The sequence below is a fragment of the Adiantum capillus-veneris genome, chromosome 4 (assembly GCF_014529385.1).
Source record: "Adiantum capillus-veneris isolate H3 chromosome 4, ASM1452938v2, whole genome shotgun sequence".
Lineage (NCBI taxonomy): Eukaryota > Viridiplantae > Streptophyta > Polypodiopsida > Polypodiales > Pteridaceae > Adiantum > Adiantum capillus-veneris.
In genome coordinates this window covers 59,584,370-59,604,595 of record NC_140934.1, presented here as the reverse complement: position 1 = coordinate 59,604,595, position 20,226 = coordinate 59,584,370, and the positions used below count along the sequence as shown (strand labels likewise).

At 44.6% G+C, this 20,226-nt stretch overlaps 1 protein-coding gene across 2 annotated transcripts in view; it reads left to right on the top strand.

Moving 5' to 3' along the window:
* The window catches only part of LOC147459255 (pentatricopeptide repeat-containing protein At4g18520, chloroplastic-like), a 55,576-nt gene extending 36,085 nt beyond the window's left edge, over positions 1-19,491 (top strand). The window contains exon 2 of one of the 2 annotated variants that reach the window (XM_086510549.1): positions 18,999-19,491. The gene's annotated coding sequence lies outside the window, so the exon portion shown is untranslated. Of the gene's footprint in view, positions 1-4,454; positions 5,522-18,998 lie in introns of those variants that run through there. The other variant, XM_086510548.1, reaches the window with a different exon arrangement.
* Positions 19,492-20,226: the final 735 nt, after the last annotated feature.

The window sequence follows — 20,226 nt, the reverse complement described above, 5'->3', positions numbered from 1 at the left end:
CGCAATCGACTGAAGATATCTCTTAGGTTTATCTTTTAAATTTCTTTCTAGCCCCCCTTATTCTCGTCTTATGTCAACTGGCTAGTACATCCCTAAGTATGATTTCTCAAAAGCTAGAATTTCCCATCCAATCTATGTCCTACCCAAATGAGTTGTATCAATCATATGAGGGAGCCACTTTGTAACGTTTTATTTGGTCCCATAGGTCATATTTGACCTCAGAGGACGATAATCAAATCTCTCTCTCTCTCTCACACACACACACACACACACACTCACGCTTCCCGCACACGCGCACTCTCACATGGTATCAACAGCTTCAGGCTCTTCATGTCCAAGGCGCATCACCCGCATCAGGTTCCTCTCCACAAGGATCAGATCTGCCAGCGTTTTCATGCAAATTCTGCCAGCGTTTTGCAAACAACCAGGCACGCGATGAGATCTGCGTTTTTCCGCACGGAGGATCTCCCTCCACCTGAGTTTTTGCAGATCAGGTCAACGTTTTTGCATCAGGCTGCTAGCGCTTCACTTCTAGGATCATTTCATCGCCAGAAACCTCCTCTGCTCCATCTGCGTTTTTCAGCCAGATCTGCGTTTTTGGGATCTGCTGCGTTTTTGGATAGTTGCATTTTTGCAGCAAGAGGGGGCAGCGCCAGCATCAGCCCACTAAGATCTTGCTATTCCCATCGGCCTTGGCATCTGGTGCCTTGCCGGTTTTGTTCCTCTTCAGATCGACAGATTTCAGCCATATGCACCTGCTGTTTTCTCTGTTTTCAGCCCACCAAGGGTTGTGACATTGATTACCCACCTTCCCCATACCCTCTGCACCGCTTCGGACCCTGCCGAGAGCTATGAGCACGCTGAAAATTGCTGGACAGCAGGGTTTTCATCACCTCGCAGTTGCGTTTTTGGGTGGACAGCAGCCTCGTGGCTTGTGTTTTTCACAGAGGATGAAGTTACCTCATGCCTGGACACCATCCGGTGGTGGTCCATGCGGTCTCTCATTGACTGCTGCAGTATACGGTATCTTTATCGGCTTGATCATTTACGGGCGTACAATCCTTGGGAGATCCATTCATTCCAGCCATCATTCGGCGGTTGCGCACTCCAGAGGGGGTGGTGACTTGTGGTTTGCTATGGACACACGTATGCACTCATCTGAGGTGTTTACACGAGATATGGCCATGCTCATGGCATATGGGATCACGACAAGACACCACCATCTTTGGTGGACAGACACTTACCACTTGACCTCAACACGTCAGATCACTTGCTTACACAGGAGCATCTACATGGACTTAGGGAGAGGATCTTGGATCTCTTCTTGGACAGGTTCATTGCTTGGATCTACAGACTGGAATGGGACTTCAGTTCTTTAGACTCTCTTGGAGAGTTTACCCGCGAGATGCGGGAGATCGGGCATCCCCCGACTACATCTGGAGTCACCCAGAGCTTGGCTTGGATGGTAGTGCAGTTGCTCTTCTACACTCTTGATCATTTGGATTGCTACCTTCATAGTTGCTTACACTCACCCTCGGTAACCTTATAGCAAACTTATCTCTCGACCTGGGCAGTAGGCCACTCCCAACTCATTCACATTGAGAGACACACCGAGTTGCGGTTTGGTGGTGGTGTTGTCGCAGATTCTGTCTTGGTTGACAGCGGAGGATTGGAGGCAGGAGATACATGCAAGACGGGGTAGACAGATTGGTCTGGCCTTTCCTCTTCTCAAAGGATTTTCACAGCGCAGACTGTGCAGTCTGGCTTCCCTACTTCTACAGGATGATTACGGTGCAGACAGCTTAGTCTGACCATACCTCTTCTCAGAGGCTCTTCACAACGCAGAGTGTTGAGTCTAGCTTTCCCCTCATCTTGGATTACCCTACCTACTGACAGGACACCATCCGATGGTGGTCCATGCGGTCTCTCGGTGATTGCAGCTACCGTAGTTCTACAATGCAGGCTGCTTAGTTTGGCTTTCCTTGATTCGGAGGACGTCTATGGCGCAGATTGCTACATCTTGCCTTTCTGGAGTTTTACACAGCTTAACCACCTAGCCACACTGGGTTGCAAGTTTGCATTGACAGGCATCCGGTCATGCTCATGACGGTTCCTGGGCTTCTCCATTTTCTCCAGACAGTTTGAATACAGACACCACAGATCTTATTGGGCAGAATACATGCAAGTCTATTGACACTTCTTTTACGACAAGGAGTTGTTTCCACACTCAGTTCGGGACCTTCACGCAGTATCTTCACCTTGTATCGGCGGAGTACAACAGTTTGCTACACTCCTCGTGACGGCACTTTACCTTGGAGATTTCTCAGCGGTTGTGACACCCCAATTGCTGCTACACTCATGGAGTATTGTCCTTCAGTGGACATCGCAGCAGACATCTTCGGCATCTGCCTCACATCTTCGGCTTCATGTAGTTTGTTGAGCATTAGGTGTTGAGAGGCGGTGTTAGACTTACACCACTCTGCTGCTTCACAGGTCTAGGGCATACTTGTATGGCTAGTATGTCTCCAAGTTGGCCACCCATAGTCTAGGTTGTACCCTGGCCGCCCAAGTTTGGGGTTGGCCGCCCACTTTGTTCAGCGTCCTCATATATTTCCATATATCATTTTCTTATTGGGTTGTGGGGGATTTTTCCAGGCATTGCCCTACCTCCCCTTGGGCACCTATTTATGGGGCCAAGGGAGTGAGACTGCTCGTGACAGCACTCTACCATGGAGATTACTTGGCGGTTGTGACACCCAAACTGCTGCTACACTCGCAGAGTTCGCCGGAGTATTGTCCTTTAGTGGTCATTGCAACAGACATCTTCATCATTTGCCTCACATCTTCGGCTTCATACTGTTTGTTTAGCATCCGGTGCTGAGAGGGGGTGTTAGACTTACACCACTCTGTTGTTTCGCACAGGTCTAGGGCATGCATGTACGGCTAGTGTATCTCCGGGCTAGCCACCCTTTGCATACGCATACAGATTGCACTGTCCGGCCGTCCACTTTTGGGCCGGCCGCCCACCTTGTCCGGGTGCCCTTATATATTCCTATTTTTTCTTGTTGGGTTGTGGGGGATTTTCCCAAGCTTTGCCCTACCTCCCCTTGGGCACCAATTTATGGGGACAGGGGTGTACCCACTTCCATCATCTGGTGATAGTGCATTGGGTCCTTCGCTCATGGTAGTCATGGGGGGCTGATCGCCCCCTCTTCACCATCTCTGGCGTTTGTGTTCTCTCTCTCTCTCTCTCTCTCTCTCTCTCTCTCTCTCTCTCTCTCTCTCTCTCTCTCTCTCTCTCTCTCTCTCTTCTCCACACACGCGCACTCTCACGGTTATGCTGCCAAAATCGGGCTAGAGTAGGCCATTTTCAGCCCCGTAAAAATGGGACAGCTCGTAAGAACTAGCAGGTTTTCTCTTAAGTTTTGTAATAAAAAAGAAATACTGAAAGGGGCACCAGTTTGATACAGCTTATCCAAGGTTAGGAAAGCTGCCACTTTCTTGAAAGGCAATACGCTTACATGGTGGACGACACTGTTGATGCAAGGACAGGCACCCGCCACATGGGTATACTTCAAGCAAATGTTTGCATTTGCGTGGCCGTCAAATCAATTTGAAGCTGATGTCATGATGGATTGGCAACAACTCACTACGGCTACTTGCAAGAGCCTACAGGAGTACAATCAGAGGTTCTGTAAAGCGTTGATCTCAGTAACTTTCTACAGGTTTGTGCCACTAACAGAGCAGATTGAGAAGTACTGTTGTGGGCTGCCTAAAGGGCTTTGAGATTATTGTACAAAGAATAGAGTGGCTACCCTTACTCAGCTTATGGAAGTTGCCAACACTGGTCTTGCCTTGTTGAAGAGAGAGGACAGTGGGTTTCCGGGCAACGTGAAAGACGGTTAGCAAAAGAGCATATGTAAGTCATTTTGGTACTCCTATTTTGTTTGTTCACAAGAAAGATGGGTTGTCTCATTTGTGTGTAGATTATAGGCCACTCAACAAGATGACCGTGAAGAACAAATTCTCAATGTCTCACATTGAGTATATCCTCGATGGGCTCAATGGCGTGAAGGTTTTCAGCAAAGTCTATCTCAAGAGTGGGTACCATCAGGTAAGGGTATTCAACCTCATGGTATTCAACGGTGACATCTACAAGATGGCTTTCCGCACAGAGCGGGGGCAGTGGGAGTATGTTGTTATGTCTTTTGGTTTGATAGGTGCCGTGGGTACGTTCAACCGTCTCATGGTAGGTCATTTTGGAGATATGATTGGCATGTGTGTTTTTATTTACCTAGATAACATTCTTATTTTTTCTGCCTCATGGTAGCAGCATAAACGAAATGTGGAAATGGTTTTAGCTTGTTTAGATGAGTGTCAGTTTTGCATTACAGCTAAGAAGTCAGAATTTTTTCTAACTGAAGTTACTTATTTGGGCTATATCCTTTCTGCAGATGGTGTCAGGTTGGACCCCACAAAGGTAGAACAGGTTCGTAATTGGGATTTGCCAAAAACTGCATTTGATGTGCGTTCTTTTTTAGGTCTGTGTCAGGCATATAGTTCGCATATTTGAAGAATTTTGCACGCATTGCCGCACCCATGATTGATGTTTTGAAATGGGTGAAAACTCGTCGACAGCGCGTTGCCTTGGCTGAATCAGCCGTTGAGGCTTTTGAAGCTCTCAAGGTTGCGGTGACTGAGGCTCCGTGTCTCATCCTTGCCTCTCGGGATGACCCGTTTGAGGTATGGACGGATGCGAGCAACGTCGCCATAGGAGCTATGCATGGCCGTCCAGTTGCATTTCTCAGTAGAAAGTTAAACAATGTTGAAAAGAATTATTCTGTGTATGATAAGGAACTTCTCTTTGTCATTCACTCTCTCAAACATTGGAAGCATTTCTTGTATGGTAGAGAGTTTACTATGCATACTGATCATCAAGCCCTTAACTGGCTTTAATCTATGCCTAGTGCACATTGGAGTGACTGCCAAGCACGGTGATCTCAGTTTTTTGAGCAATTTGGAGGTTTGATTGAGTATGTTCCAGATAAAGCTAACCCTGTTGCAGATATGTTAAGTCGCAAAGGACAGATTTTGGCTCTAGAGACAAGTTCAGCAGTCTCTATTCAAGGAGTCTCTTTGGACAGCATGAAGAACAAGTATGCAGATTCTGAGTTTGGTAGGCAATGGTTGCAGGCTCTTGCTTCCCAAGGGCTTAGCAACTATCTCATTCGTAAGAGTCTTTTGTATTTTCGTCACCGTCTGTGTGTGTTGCCTCCTCTTAGGCAAGCCATATTACGCGATGCACATGATGCACTCACGGGTGGGCACAGAGGCATGAATACCACTTCAGTAAAGGTAGAAAGATTCTTTTTGTGGCCTAAAATGCGAAAAGATGTGTTCAAGTATGTCACACAGTGTTCCATTTTGTCAAAAAGTAAAAGCCCCTAGGATTAAGCAGCAAGGCCTCTTGCTACCGCTGCCTATTCCCGAAAGCCCATTTCAGTATGTTTCCATGGATTTTGTGACTAACCTTCCACTCTAGTTTTCATCCAAGGAATACTCAATGTCTAACCATCGTTGATCATTTCAACAAATTTTGCATGTTGATTCCTTGTAAGGCCATAGTGACAGCACAAGATGTAGCACGTTTGTCCATTAAGCACTGGTAACCCCTTTGTGGTTTGCCAAAGTCAATTGTGTCAAATAGGGATGTCAAATTCACGTCACATTTTTGGAAAGCACTTTTGGAAATTTTTGGCACCAAATTGAATTTTTCATCCGCATTTCACCCACAGTTCGACGGTCAAACTGACATCGACAATCAGTTGGCTTTCGATGTTTTAAAGTCTTATGTGCATGATCAGCAATCTCATTGGGAGCTGTATCTCTTAGTTAAAGCAATTTTGAATGACTCATATTCCAGTGCCATTGATAGAATTCCGTATGAGGAAGCATTCGGCCGTCCATTTCAGTCTTTGTTGACTCGATCGGTCATTCAGTTGCCTGATGCCAATGCTGAGGGTCAGTCTTTGGATGAGATTATTGAGAGTGTGAAGCTTGCTAAGCAAGGCTCAAGAGTCTTATTCTCGTCATGCCAATAAGCATCGTCAGGATGTTACTATCAAGGAAGGGGATTGGTTCTATCTTCGCATCATGAAACGACATCTCACAAAAGTAGGAAAGAAGCGTCCAAAGTTGTCTTTTCGTATGTATGGTCCATTTCCAGTCATTAAAAAGATAAATGAGGTTTCTATGAAATTGCAGTTAGAAGGACATTTCTAAAGAAGAAAAATCAAAAATCATTGATGAAGCAGAAGTCATGGAATCGAAGCATATTTTTTTGCATTGGTTTCGCAATGGATCAAAGAAGCAAGCACAACAATACCTTTTGAAGCTCAAAGATTGAGGAACCCACGAGGCAGTGTGGGTTGATGAAGAATTTTTCACAGGTTACCCTGAGTTGTTGGCAAACTACAAAGAAGCCATGCAGCTCAGTACCAGTACCTCACCTTGAAAAGGGGAGGATGTCACGTGCACATCTAACCCTATGTGCATGTAGACAAGCTATTCCTACTTCTAGGGTTTTGATAGCCTAGGAAGTGTTCTGGCAACCTTCTGAGCCTGTACGCGGGCCGTGCATGTCCAGGCACTTAGAGTAGCTGCATACCTCTGACCAGCATGAGCATTTTCCAGTGCATGAACCCATTTTTGTGACGGCATGTGAACAACCTCTTTTCATCTATTTATTAATCAAGTGACTTTTTAATAATCCAAATCGTGGGGGTTGGGATTGTACTGCTCGACCCAGATGTTAAGGGCTATATAAGGAGCCATAGGGCGCCATGAGAAAGCAGAAGACTCAGAGGCAGAATACAGTGCCCAACAAACAACAGGCTCTCCAGCGTTTTCTCAACAGTAAGATCAGCGTTTTTGCCGCAAGGCATCAGTGTTTTCAACCATCAAGATCAGTGTTTTCAGATCAGCCCTTAGCCTCGCCGTACCGCCACTTCCTGGTAGCAGATCCTCGTTGGTTCTCCCTACCACAATAGATCAGCCAGCGATCCATTTTCAGCCACAATTCAGCCCTCATTTTCAGATTTCAGCTATCAGCGTTTTTGCATAGCCTCGTCGTCGTCGTCGCTGGCATAGTTGCAGAATTCAGCCCTAAGACAATGCTCAGTTTTCAACCAGCCTCAGCTCTAGCGTTTTTCATTTTCAGCCCTCAGTCTTCGTCGTCGTCGTCGTTGACATCGCTATTGTCAAGTACCACAACATCCAGACCTTTGTGAATCTAAAGCAAATACCTCTCTAGCAACAGAGAGGGGGCCCCTTGGAGGGGGGGTTTGGGACCCCATCTGGTGTCGTCTCTTTCACTTTGCAGTTTTCCACTCTCTTTGTTTGGTCATTGTACATTCTCTCTCTAAGCAAGGAAGGATCTCCCTTCCTCTAAAGTAAAAGGAACCTTGAGCACTCACTGATCACTCATCCTGAGCTACACCATCATTCACCTCCGTTGCACATTGCACTGGAGGAATCCATGGCGAAATTCAGTAGAAAACCGAAAATTTCACGTGAAAATGGGCCTTTTCGATGCGAAAAGCTCTGGGGAGCTCTCCGCATCAGCGTGAGCGTCCGGAAACGGGTAGGTGGCGGCAGAAGCGTGTGAGCGCTAGCAGGTGGGAGAGAGGAGGCTCGAGAGAGAAGCAGAGAGCTGAGAAAAATGACTATGTAAAGCTGTTCACTTTTTGTAAGTGAATACTTTTAATGAAACTCAAGTTTCATACTTAATTTAGAAAAACCCAAGGTGTCCTAGCCACTTCAAAAGGGGGCGATTAAAAAAATATCCAACGCAAGGAGCTATGCTACGTTAAAAAAATCAATGGAAGGGGTGGAAGGCACCGTTTGACACATGGAGAGGAGGAAAGCACTCTTTTGCTCGTTGCTAAGCATGCCCAACACACGCCAGACTCCCCACGTTGGCGCCAGTGAAGAGGAGAATCAACATACTGGTAACTCTTCTTCTATGATTTTTATCAAAAGTCACATTAAAAATCACCAAACTCTGTGTTCTACTGCACAAAAATAGAAGAATTTGATTAAATTTTTTATTTTCAGCATTCCTACCTGTTAAATTAAAAATCAACAAAAAGAACATTAAGTTTCACCTGCACACCTACTTACAAGAAGGAAAACATATAATTTCAGCAATTAGTCATTAAAAATTAGACTTAACCGAGGTTATCCGACTCGAACCGACCCATAGGTGTGCACATGGTCCTTCTTGCCGCCAAGCCAGCTCTAATACCATGAAACGAACAAGCGGAGAGGATCTCTCGGCTACACAAACCGCCTACAGACACTCGTCAAATGAACCATCCGACCATAGCCACCATCCGGCAACACCCCCCGTGCTGGGGCTAGCGTTTGAGGACGTAGGCATGCACCTTTAAGACCGAGCGTTCCATACAACCCGGCCTCACCTCCTCAAGGTGACCTCGCGCACTTCTAGCCTCACGGGCTAACCACTAGCACTGTCAGTGGTGGTCGATAACTACAAATGAGGTCTTGGCCTCCCTTTTATAAAAGTGGCCGGCCACACTGGCCAAGTTCACACTATATCCGCTCCGACACCGGACGCCCATCCCAATGGTGTCTTAGCTAGATCCCCTCTCCCGTAAGCAGGACATAACAGATACCAACCAACAATAACCTTTGTTGTCCCAACTCGAATGGTGTGAACCACATTGCAAACCTAATGGATGCACGTGGCGCGAATGGCTGGATATGCAAATGCCGATGTCCACGAAGGTTACTAGCCAGCCTACATTGCCCCTACGCAGAAAGATTGGCCAGAGCAACGCCGAATGGGAGATGAAAATGGATATGTCCTTTGGAATGCCCACGAACCATGGCAAGTCCTCTTTATGATGTCTCATGAAACCGCTAAGTAATTCCTCAAAGATAGAGGCCCCTCTAGGGGCTTCAACTAGATTGTCGTATGATGGAAGCTCTAGGTAAATCCTCGTCTCTGCAACAGATGTGGCTGCGAATGTAGGCTCACAATGCCTGCGAAATCCCACGGTGGTTGCCTCGGATTGGATGGCTACCGATTGTCGAGAAGATGAAGATGGCGTGGACCCGATGGGTTACCAAAGATGTGTACACAATGACTCTTCTGAAATGATGGAATTCCCAAGCAGATGGAAGAGATTGTCACAAACGGGAGCGCATAACAATATAAAATACATTCGGATAAATAGGATTTATCACTTATTATTGAAGAGAAGTCTATACAAGCACTTGAACCGAACGTATTACCACGTTCGTTCTAGAATAAGACTTGATGGTTCCTGGAAGCCTCAGCTTCCGATTCCTAGGGCAAAACCCTATTCCAAGGAACTTCCGTTCCTTGTTCCAAATCCTTGAGAACCAAGGTTCTTGCCTCTGGATCTTACCTTCCAAACTCAGGGCATGACATCCCTGCAACTCTCTTTTCCAACTCTGTTTCCAGAGTCCTCTTCCCGCAGAACAACTCTGCTTTCCTGGACACGAAGTCCTTACTTGGGAATCCCAACTTCTGGATCACAAACTTGAGAGACTACCTCTCTCCGATCCGTGGATCTACTTCCCAAACTTGGGTATGAAACCCTTAGGCTGATCTGGCTCTAGTTCCTGAGAGCGCTTTTCTCCTGCAGAGGCTCATGCCTTCCTCTGCACCTACTTCCTCACGAAGAGGAAGTACACCTGCAATCAAATACTTAGAGATCATAACATGAAAACCGTACCTTCAAAGTCTCGACGCTCGTAACGCAACTCGGTTCTCGAAAAAAAAGCAATTCCCCGGAAGAGATCTCTACATAGAAAATCCTCTCTTCCAATCCTACACACAAAAGAGGTGTGTTCTCGGGTTCCTTCTCGTAAATCAGTCCCGTCTACGACATTTATGGGTTGAAAACAGAGAAAAACAGCAGCTTGTCGCGATGGAAACACGCTCCGTAGGCACTTCTTCGCGAGGGAACTCGCGCACTTGGTCTTGGCGACATCGAGTACACTTGGGGCAGCCATGGGCATCACCGGCAAACGTCTTCTTTGCGGGTGAACTCTGCAGCAGCATCTCCTTCTTGCAAAAACTGATCCCCCTCCGAGTGAGGGCATGTGATGCTTTTATAGCTCCTAGCCATGGGCACGAATAGCTGCTCGCGTAGAGATCGCGGTCGTTTTTTTATTTTATTTTTTTCATTTTTTTTCGTTGTTCTGCCCGAAAAAGAGAGAGAGAAAACACTGGCTGATCTGTTGCCTTATTTATCAGATGACTGCCCACTTATTAAATGGGCGGCCGGCGTATTTTAAAAATAGTCTGAATCTGCCCAAAAACTCAATAAAACCTTATAAGTTGAAAACAATGCTTTCACAGCACTTCCTAGGCGTCCCTGGATGCAATCACATGCACAGTTGCAATGCAGACATAGACTTCCTCGCGGGAAAGCATCTGCTTTCCCGAAAAGCAATCCCGCTTTCTCGGAAAGCATCTGTTTTTCCTCAAAGTTTCCTCTGAACCCATCTTCATTAAAGTGCTTGCTTTTCCTTGTGCACAATACCAACACAGTTTGGAATTTCCTCCTGACTATTGATATTCCCTTTCCGATGCACTCATCACCCACCTTGTGACGCATCAGGAATACCCATCACCTAGTCCTTTCCTACCGAACTTACGGTACAATCTCCTTCACGATGCTCTATGTCACCCATCCTATGACGCATCAAAGATGTCCGTTCTTGGATGGTGGGATACTTCTTTCCGATGCTCCCTGTCACCCATCCGATGTGACGCATCAGAAGTACCCGTTCTTGGTGGCCTTTCAGATATTCCCGTTCTCAGTGCTCCCGTCATTACTTTGAATGACGCACTAGGAATACTCTATATTCGGTTGTCTCCAGTGAGAAAAACCCTCTCACTTAAAATTCCAATAATTCATTTAGAATTATTTTTCCTTGGGGTTCCAAGCGAGAAAACCCTCTCACTTATAAATCCAATAATTCATTTTGAATTATTTTTCTGTAAGATAAAGCCAATTTAGCAATATCCCTCTCACTTATAAACAGTTTTCTCAACTGTAGAGGTCCAACTGAACTGCCAGGGAGAAACCGGAAAGATTCAAATCTTGCTCAATGGTGAGTTGAGCTAGTCCTTTCTCAAAAGAGAACTTAAAAATTAAATTAAAGAAAAATTAAATAATTCAATACTTACCTTACCGGTTCATGTCTTTCCTCTAGTACCTCGAGGATATCTTTCACCTTTCATTAAAGTTACGAGCCATGTAAGAACTCATCATTCGCGTCTTTCCAACAGATTGGAAGTTTCCTTATCCGAGAATCTGTTAACTCAATTCCACCTTCTCAATTCCAAGAATAATAATCCTCCTAGAAATAAATCTAGGTCTAATGTCCTTGCGCATAACCTTGCGCTATTAGTCCTGAGGATATTAAACCTCTTGTGTCCTCCCGCATAGGGCATGTCGAGAGCATTAAGCTCATGTGAATCTTCCTACGGCAGACAAAGTGTGTCATCTTACCAAAGTAAGTTCTTATTCCGGGCTTTTGCTTTGGGTAGGCTAATTGTTCTGATGTAAAGTTTCCTTATCCGAGACTCTGTTAACTTGATTCCGTCTTCTCAAATTCGAGAAGAATAATCTTCCTAGAAATCAATCTAGGTATCTGTCCTTGCGCATAATCCTACGATGTTAGTCCAGAGGGTATTAAACCTCTTGTGTCCTCCCACATAGGGAATGCCCAAGTCATAGAGCATTAAGCTCGATGTCTTTCTTTCACAATTTGCGATCACCTTAAAGAAGGTTCTTGTTCCGAGCCGTCACTCAACGTAGGCGGACGGTTCCAACCCGAAGATTCCTTGTGCACGGCGGCACTTCCTTCCAATTTTTTTCCTCCTGCGAGTTATTACCACCAGCAGTGTTTTCCAGACACCCATTAGAGTCTCTTCCTTACAGAATCATAAAAAATGATTCACCTTGCGAGCACCAACGACGCCTTGCAAAATCTCAGGCAGATAGGATTCTAGCCATAGGATTTTCTGAACGTACGTTCAAACCCGGTTCACAATAGAGCGAACCCTCTTTGATTCTCAGGGATGTTCTCCCATATGTAAATCTTACCATTTTGAAACGGTTGGCGAACTATATTCTTACGAACATAGTATTTCGAATTTATTTCAGCAGCGTGTAAATGCTACTTGATCTGCTCATGGAGAAACATATACCGCAACCAAAAGTTACTATTGTAATGGTAAAGGCACATAGCGTACTCAATGATCAACGACCATCAGAAAACCTCTTCTCCGTAGAGAAACTCAAATTCCCTCTACCAAACACATCTCAAATATAGATTCTCGTGTCGGAATATCCTTGCGCGCAAAAAGGCACTCAAGAGAGTATAACAAAATCTCGTCCAGTTCCTTGGCATAGGTCTGCATCTTTGTGTGTTATCCATGTCCTCAAAAGTATACATAATTCTTAAGCTGTGTTAGAGTTTCAGTGAACCTAGGAAATTACCTTCCCTTCGTGAGATCCTTAGAGCGAAGACGCTCAACTTGACGATCTCTTGGCTCGATCTTAGAGCAAAACCCGCTCATCAAATAATCTAGGATTTTAATCCTTGGATTCCTCAAGCACAGGCCGTAGTCGTTGCTTGTTCCTTTCCCCGTAAAGAGAGTGTTCATTCACTTGTGCGAAAAGCACTACCATATCTTCCCTTACCAGGTAGGGGGTGTGGGCTTAAAGAGCATTCAAGCTTAATGAAAGATTTTCTTTGCTGGAAAGCTCAGAATGCTTCCTTCGTAATTTCCTACCCGCAGTAGCAGGTAATCTGTTCGAGAATTACCGGATACCAGATCAATAGTTGACCTTCCGGCTAGTTAAGCAAACCAATTCATCTTAAAAAACAATGTTTCAATTTGATCTTGCTCTCATAAACACTCGAGAGTGAGTAGTCCCGGTTAGACATAACCATACCTCGTGCAAAAGAGCAAACAAGCACAATGCACTTTATGATTTCTGCAAAATGTAACTTTGATCGAAAACCTGCCCTCTCACTTAAAGTTCGAGGGTCTTCTATTCAAGAACTCAAGAGTTAGATTGAATTCCCTTACTCCAAACTTTCTGTGTTCAATGGTTCCCGTCCCACTACGGGGATTGGATTCTCTGTGCACTAAGGTGTACACTTTCAGCTTTTATTGTTGACTCTACCATCTGCTGCAAAGTATTTTGCAGATGCGTCTACAAAATTCGGGCAAAAGTCCTTTGTTTAATCTCTTCATCTTTCCTCCCTCAAAGAAGGTCGAGAGTGGAGCTACCTTCGCAAGAGTGAACCACTACTTGCTTTGTCTCGCTCGTATTCCTTTGGGGCAAACCGATCCCAATCTTCTTTGATGCCTTCCTCAAAGCATAGACGAAAAAAATTTGTTGAAAAATTCAGCCTTGAAGTAAATCCAAGTCTTGATATATGTTCCTTGCAGAGCTTCGGTATACCACCAAGTACTTGCAATTCCCCTTGAGGTTTTTGGTCACATGTCTCACCTTCGACGCTTCTGAGAAACTGTCATTTGCAACGCAACTTCAAACTGTCGAATAGCTTTTGGGACATCTTCCCTTTCGTCAAAAGTATCAAACTTGACTGGAGTGTTTCTAGGTCTAGAGACCTTCCTATTCTTCCCGAAATGACGGAATTTCTTGGCTATGGTTCTGGATTGATGTTCATGGATATCTTTTGGGTTCTGAAGGATCTTGAGCATTCCGATCCTTAGATTCTCTAGGTTCTTGAGCATCATACTCTTGTCACCTTCGTAGAGAATCCCAAGTCTTGTGTCGACTTCTTGCAGAGAGAAAAAAATTCCCAACTCTACGAGCTTTTTCTTGCAGGACTTAGGGTTCCGTCTGCTTACTTCTCTCTTGGCTTCTCATGGCTTCTTCCCGTATCTTCCCAGAGTCGTCCTCCTTTACAGAGAAAGAGAGGAGACCATGCTCTGATACCACTGTCACAAACGGGAGCGCATAACAATATAAAATACATTCGGATAAATAGGATTTATCACTTATTACTGAAGAGAAGTCTATGCATTGTACAAGCACTTGAACCGAACGTATTACCACATTCGTTCTAGAATAAGACTTGATGGTTCCTAGAAGCCTCAACTTCCGATTCCTAGGGCAAAACCCTATTCCAAGGAACTTCCGTTCCTTATTCCAAATCCTTGAGAACCAAGGTTCTCGCCTCTGGATCTCACCTTCCAGACTCAGGGCATGACATCCTTGCAACTCTCTTTTCCAACTCTGTTTCCAGAGTCCTCTTCCCGCAGAACAACTCTGCTTTCCCGGACACGAAGTCCTTACTTGGGAATCCCAACTTCCTGATCACAAACTTGAGAGACTACCTCTCTCCGATCCGTGGATCTACTTGCCAAACTCGGGTATGAAACCCTTGGGCTCATCTGACTCTAGTTTCTGAGAGCGCTTTTCTCCTTTAGAGGCTCGTGCCTTCCTCTGCTTCTACTCCCTCACGAAGAGGAAGTACACCTGCAATCAAATACTTAGAGATCATAACATGAAAATCGTACCTTCAAAATCTGGACGCTCGTAACGCAACTCGGTTCTCGAAAAAAAAAAAAATCCCCGGAAGAGATCTCTACATAGAAAATCCTCTGTTCCAATCCTACACACAATAGAGGTGTGTTCTCGGGTTCCTTCTCGTAAATCAGCCCCGTCTACGATGTTTATGGATTGAAAACAGAGAAAAACAGCAGCTTGTCGCGATGGAAATACGCTCCGTAGGCACTTCTTCGCGAGGGAACTCGCACACTGGGTCTTGGCGACATCGAGTACACTTGGGGCAACCATAGGCATCACCGGCAAATGTCTTCTTTGCTGGTGAACTCTGCAGCAGCATCTCCTTCTTGCAAAAACTGATCCCCCTCCAAGTGAGGGCATGTGATGCTTTTATAGCTCCTAGCCATGGGCACGAATAGCTGCTTGCGTAGAGATCGCAGCCTTTTTTTTTTCCCCCTTTTTTTCCCCTTTTTTTTTTCGTTGTTCTGCCAGAAAAAGAGAGAGAGAAAACACTGGCTGATCTGTTGCCTTATTTATCAGATGACTGTCCACTTATTAAATGGGCGGCCGGCGTATTTTAAAAATAGTCTGAATCTGCCCAAAAACTCAATAAAACCTTATAAGTTAAAAACAATGCTTTCACAGCACTTCTCAGGCGTCCCTGGATGCAATCACACGCACAGTTACAATGCAGACATAGACTTCCTCGCGGGAAAGCATCTGCTTTCCCGAAAAGCAATCCCGCTTTCTCAGAAATCATCTGTTTTTCCTCAAAGGTTCCTCTGAACCCATCTTCATTCAAGTGCTTGCTTTTCCTTGTGCACGATACCAACACAATTCGGAATTTCCTCCTGACTATGAATATTCCCTTTCCGATGCATTCATCACCCACCTTGTGACGCATCAGGAATACCCATCACCTAGTCCTTTCCTACCGAACTTACGGTGCAATCTCCTTCACGATGCTCTATGTCACCCATCCTATGACGCATCAAAGATGTCCGTTCTCGGATGGTCGGATACTTCTTTCCGATGCTCCCTATCACCCATCCAATGTGACGCATCAGAAGTACCTGTTCTTGGTGGCCTTACAAATATTCCCGTTCTCAGTGCTCCCGTCATTACTTTGAATGACGCATTAGGAATACTCTGTACTCGGATGTCTCCAGTGAGAAAAACCCTCTCACTTAAAATTCCAATAATTCATTTAGAATTATGTTTCATTGGGTTCCAAGCGAGAAAACCCTCTCACTTATAAATCCAATAATTCATTTTAAATTATTTTTTTGTAAGATAAAGGCAATTTAGCAACAGAGATGGTTGTGCAAACAATGCCAAGACTCTAAAGTTAATAGGCTGATCTGGATGGCGCCTTCCTTTGTCGTCATAGGATGCTAATCCTGATACTCGCAATCAACATCTTCACGTTTCCAATGCATGTCTTCAGTGATGCGCTCTGTCATGTCAAAGAATTTATGACTGCAAATATCCATGCTAGGATTTCTTTATGTTGAGGTGGTCGAGCGTGCACACCATGTCACCATTCAAGGGAGGAAAGGTGTTATCAAGAGAGAAAATGCTTTGGAACTTTGTGCAATCTAGTACTCGCATGCCTGTTGAAAGGGCTTTTGGCATGTTGAAAGCTCGATTTAGAATTCTATTGAAAAGATGTGACATGGATCTAACCAATATGCCACACATGGTTGCCACATGTCTTGTTTTGCATAACATGTGCATTCTTCACAAAGATACTTTTGATATGAGTTGGATTGAAGAGGCTCAAGGTGATAATTGCTACTTGTCAAAGACGCGAGTTGCAAATTGCTTCATGAGGTGGAAGCAATATCAACTGAAGATGAAGTCGGTATAGTGCGGCGAGGACAAGAAGGAGCAAATACAATTGAGAAGGAGGATGTGGATACATCTGGTTCCAAAATTCGTGATAATCTCACGAGATTTATGTATAGAGAGTTTTTGAGAAGACACTTTGCTTCGCCATCAGGGTTTTCTTCCTCAGATGCATTGTCATCATGCAGTAGCAAGCTGGTGTCTCACTCTTGCCTAGTAATAGCAGCACTGATCTTTTGATTCTTGCCTCTGCTGGGGCTTTCTTGCTTATTTCAATGTATGCTTGAAAATTTGAATTTTGTAAGTTGTAATAGCATTGATCTTTTGGTTCTTTCCTCTTTTGGATCTTTCTTGCTATAAGCTGTATGGAAATTATATATGAGTCGAGAGAGAAATGGTGAAAGCAGAATAATCAGCTTGTCCGCGGACGTTTGTGGATCTGCCCTTAAGAGTTTTTTTTGGAAAATGCTCTACTAACCAAATCCAGCAAAAAAGCTCGCTTTGAAAGCTCGCTCCAAATAGATCCTTTCAAGCAAGCTTTTGGAGCAAGATTTTTTTGTTCCTCTCTCTCACTCCCCTTAGTCTTCCTCTCTCTCTCCCCTTCAATCTCTCTCTTCCTCACTCTCCCTCTCAAACCCTCTCTCTCTCTCTCTCTCACACACACACACACACACATGTTAAGCTCAAGTGGGCGCAGGGCAACATAGCTTTCCATGAGTTCATTCAAGATCTCTCTCTCTCTCTCTCTCTCTCTCTCTCTCTCTCTCTCCTAGGCATTCTTTTCCAGTTTCTCTTTCATTCATGTGTGAACCATTCCAGCTCTGACAAAAGCTGAAAGCACATGGCATTCCAGCTGTAAAAAAGGGGCTATGCAACCATAGAGATTGCATATCTACAATGCGGACCATTGAACATACGATAACGACACATTTCTCCTAGACAGAACAAAGCCTCACTAACTACAGAGCTATTTATTGAGCTTCTAAAGGTTATTTACAATGAGGAAATGAAAAAGCCTCCAAGTAGACCTGAGATCTACCTCTGTGAGGGTTCAGAGCTTTCAAACCCCTCTAACAAAAGCATAGAAGCCTCAAAGGGAGAGCACTTGCTGTTCTACTAGCTCTCTCTGCACAAAGAAAAACGAGCAGTAACTCTTTCAACAAGCTGACTGATCGGCATTTAGCCAGATCTTGCGCATCCAAGGCTTTTGGGGCTGTGATACCTTCAAGGGCTTCTCCAGGTATGGCAAGGGACTGAATGGATGTCTACCAAGCTTCATAGGTGGGCCTTCTCCTTTTGAGCCGGACAGGCGTACAAACTTGCTTGAAGCAGGCAGATGGTCCTCTAGTCCACATTCAGAAGGTCGAGCATGTCGAACTAGGAAGCAAGTTGCATTTCTGGATCAAATCGTTCTGCAAGCCAATACTCTTGAAAGGCAGGCAAAATCTGCACAAGATTCCACCACTCTCCATGATATCTTCATCGACCATTGTCCCTCTGCCTAGCTTTTACAAACCAGACAGCACTGCTCTACATGTGCGCTTGCGATAGAGTGTGTTGCATCTCAACGTTGCCAATATCTTCTTGAGTGTAGCTATTGAGTCTTGGTTAGCCTTGAACTTGCCTCTTCCTTGAGCTGCCTGGCTACTACGATCTCCATCATCATCTCTTCAGCAATTTCTGCCATGTTGACTCTCACGTTCTGGCTATGGGAATAGCTCAAGCGCCCATCTTGATGTCTAGGGACATAACAAGTGTGAGCTTTTTGCTTTCAGTATTGCCTCTACTTTCAGAGCGCCATCGCAGCTGAAAGACCTCTCTCTCTCTCTCACACACACACACACACACACGCGTGCAGAGAGAATTTGATGGCATTGAGGCTTGGGACGGTGGTCCTTGACTTCAAAGCAGAGCAACATAGATTTCATTCGATCCTCTTCTCGCACCCCAATGACTTCACGCCTGTCTCCACACAGAACTGTGCTTCATGGCCTCCTACATGCTCGAGTTCAGTAGCAGGCCGGGAATCGGCCTGCTGGCCCTCAGCTGCAATGATCTACTTTCACACCTCCAATGGATTCCCGACTTTGACAGCGCCAACAAGCAGAGCTGTGTTGTCTCTTTCCCTATTCTCTGTGATCTCGGCCCTGCCATCCATGACCCCACAAAGTGGATTCGTCAGGTGTCTTTCTTGCTGCATGCGCAGTCCTCATAGTGGGCCCTGACAAGAAGCCTTTTTCGATTCTCTAGGCTAATGCGAGCTCCAAGTGGGCCATTTTTGGTAAGCAAAAGCCGGGTTGAGGTGCCGAACTGCGCGCTTACTCTTGTCAACTGGAAGCTCTAATCATATGAGGCTAGAAGGAAGTTCCCCCGAGGGATTTGAAAGTAAATTGACAAAATTTGAAGGTTTTTACACGGAATTACACTGTTTTTATCAATCATTGGTAGGTTTTCTCACCTTCAAATACAAAATTATTAGGTAAATTCCAAAATTTGTAGGTGGAAATACACTAAACCTAGGTTTTTTTTTAGCAGTGCTTCCTTCACGTTACTCCTCAACTTGATCTTTTGAATGAATTTTGCAATCTTAGAAACTACTCACCCACGAGGAGTTGATTGTCTAAGCATGATGAAAGAATAGGCAATCTTTAGGGACCATGGCACCAATACCCATCATGGATTCCATTACATATGGACCAAGTGGACCTATCCGAAAGAGTTTTATTTTATGTTTTATTGAGGTCATGTTATGTATTTTCATGTACAAGTTTTTGTGATCTTTTGTCTGGCCCCTGCTTGTATGTTTCCAATTCTGGATCCAACATGCAAAAGTTTGAAGACTAAAAGTGTTGTTTTATGGCATCAAAGAGAGAGAGAGAGAGAGAGAGATAACAATTTTAAAAAAGCTCTCTCTCAAAAGCTTGCTCCAATCGCTTCTTGAGCGAGCATTTTTGGTAAAACACAACATCTAAGCAGAAAAGAGAAGAAAAGCTCGCTCAAAAAGCTCACTTCATTCCAATCCCCTTTCCACATTATGCAACATGCTTATTTTATATTTGTTTACAATCTCTGCACGCTATGCACATACGTTTTCCCGCATCATGCATATATGTTCATTCCACACGTATTTGAAATTTATGTCTCTGCTTCCTTGAATTTCTCAGTTTTTGCCAAACTTGAATTTTGAATTCTGAAAATCCCAAAAAAAAAATGAAAAATCTTGAATCTGAAATTCTAAAAAATCTGAGAAATTTTGAAAAAAAATTAGTCTGAAAAGAAGGGGGGCTCTTAAAATTTTGAAAATCCCGAATTCTGTAGATTTGAGGGGGGGGGAGAGAGAGAGAGGGGGAGAAGAAGAAGAAGATAATTTTAACATCATAGGAAACTATCTCGAGAGACTCAAAGATCTATTCGACGAGAATTGAACTCAAGACTTGTTATTCAAGAGGAAAACGGCATAACCAATCTACCACACTTGGGTGAGAGAGAGAGAGAGAGAGAGAGAGAGAGAGAGAGAGAGGTAAAGCTTACCTATAGCAAACACGGAGAAGATGGATCTACTTCTTACCGCGAGTAGCTCAAAATGAGCTCACGACCTCGTTCAAAAAAAATAGGCCCTCGCGAAGCATCAATATCACAGTCGGTATTTGCGTCGATATTTGTGATGCACATATCGACATCGAGGGAAAGTCCAAAAAGCATTGATCTTTTTGCATCGATATTTGCAACCCGCATATCGACACCAAGGGCAAGTAAAAAAAGC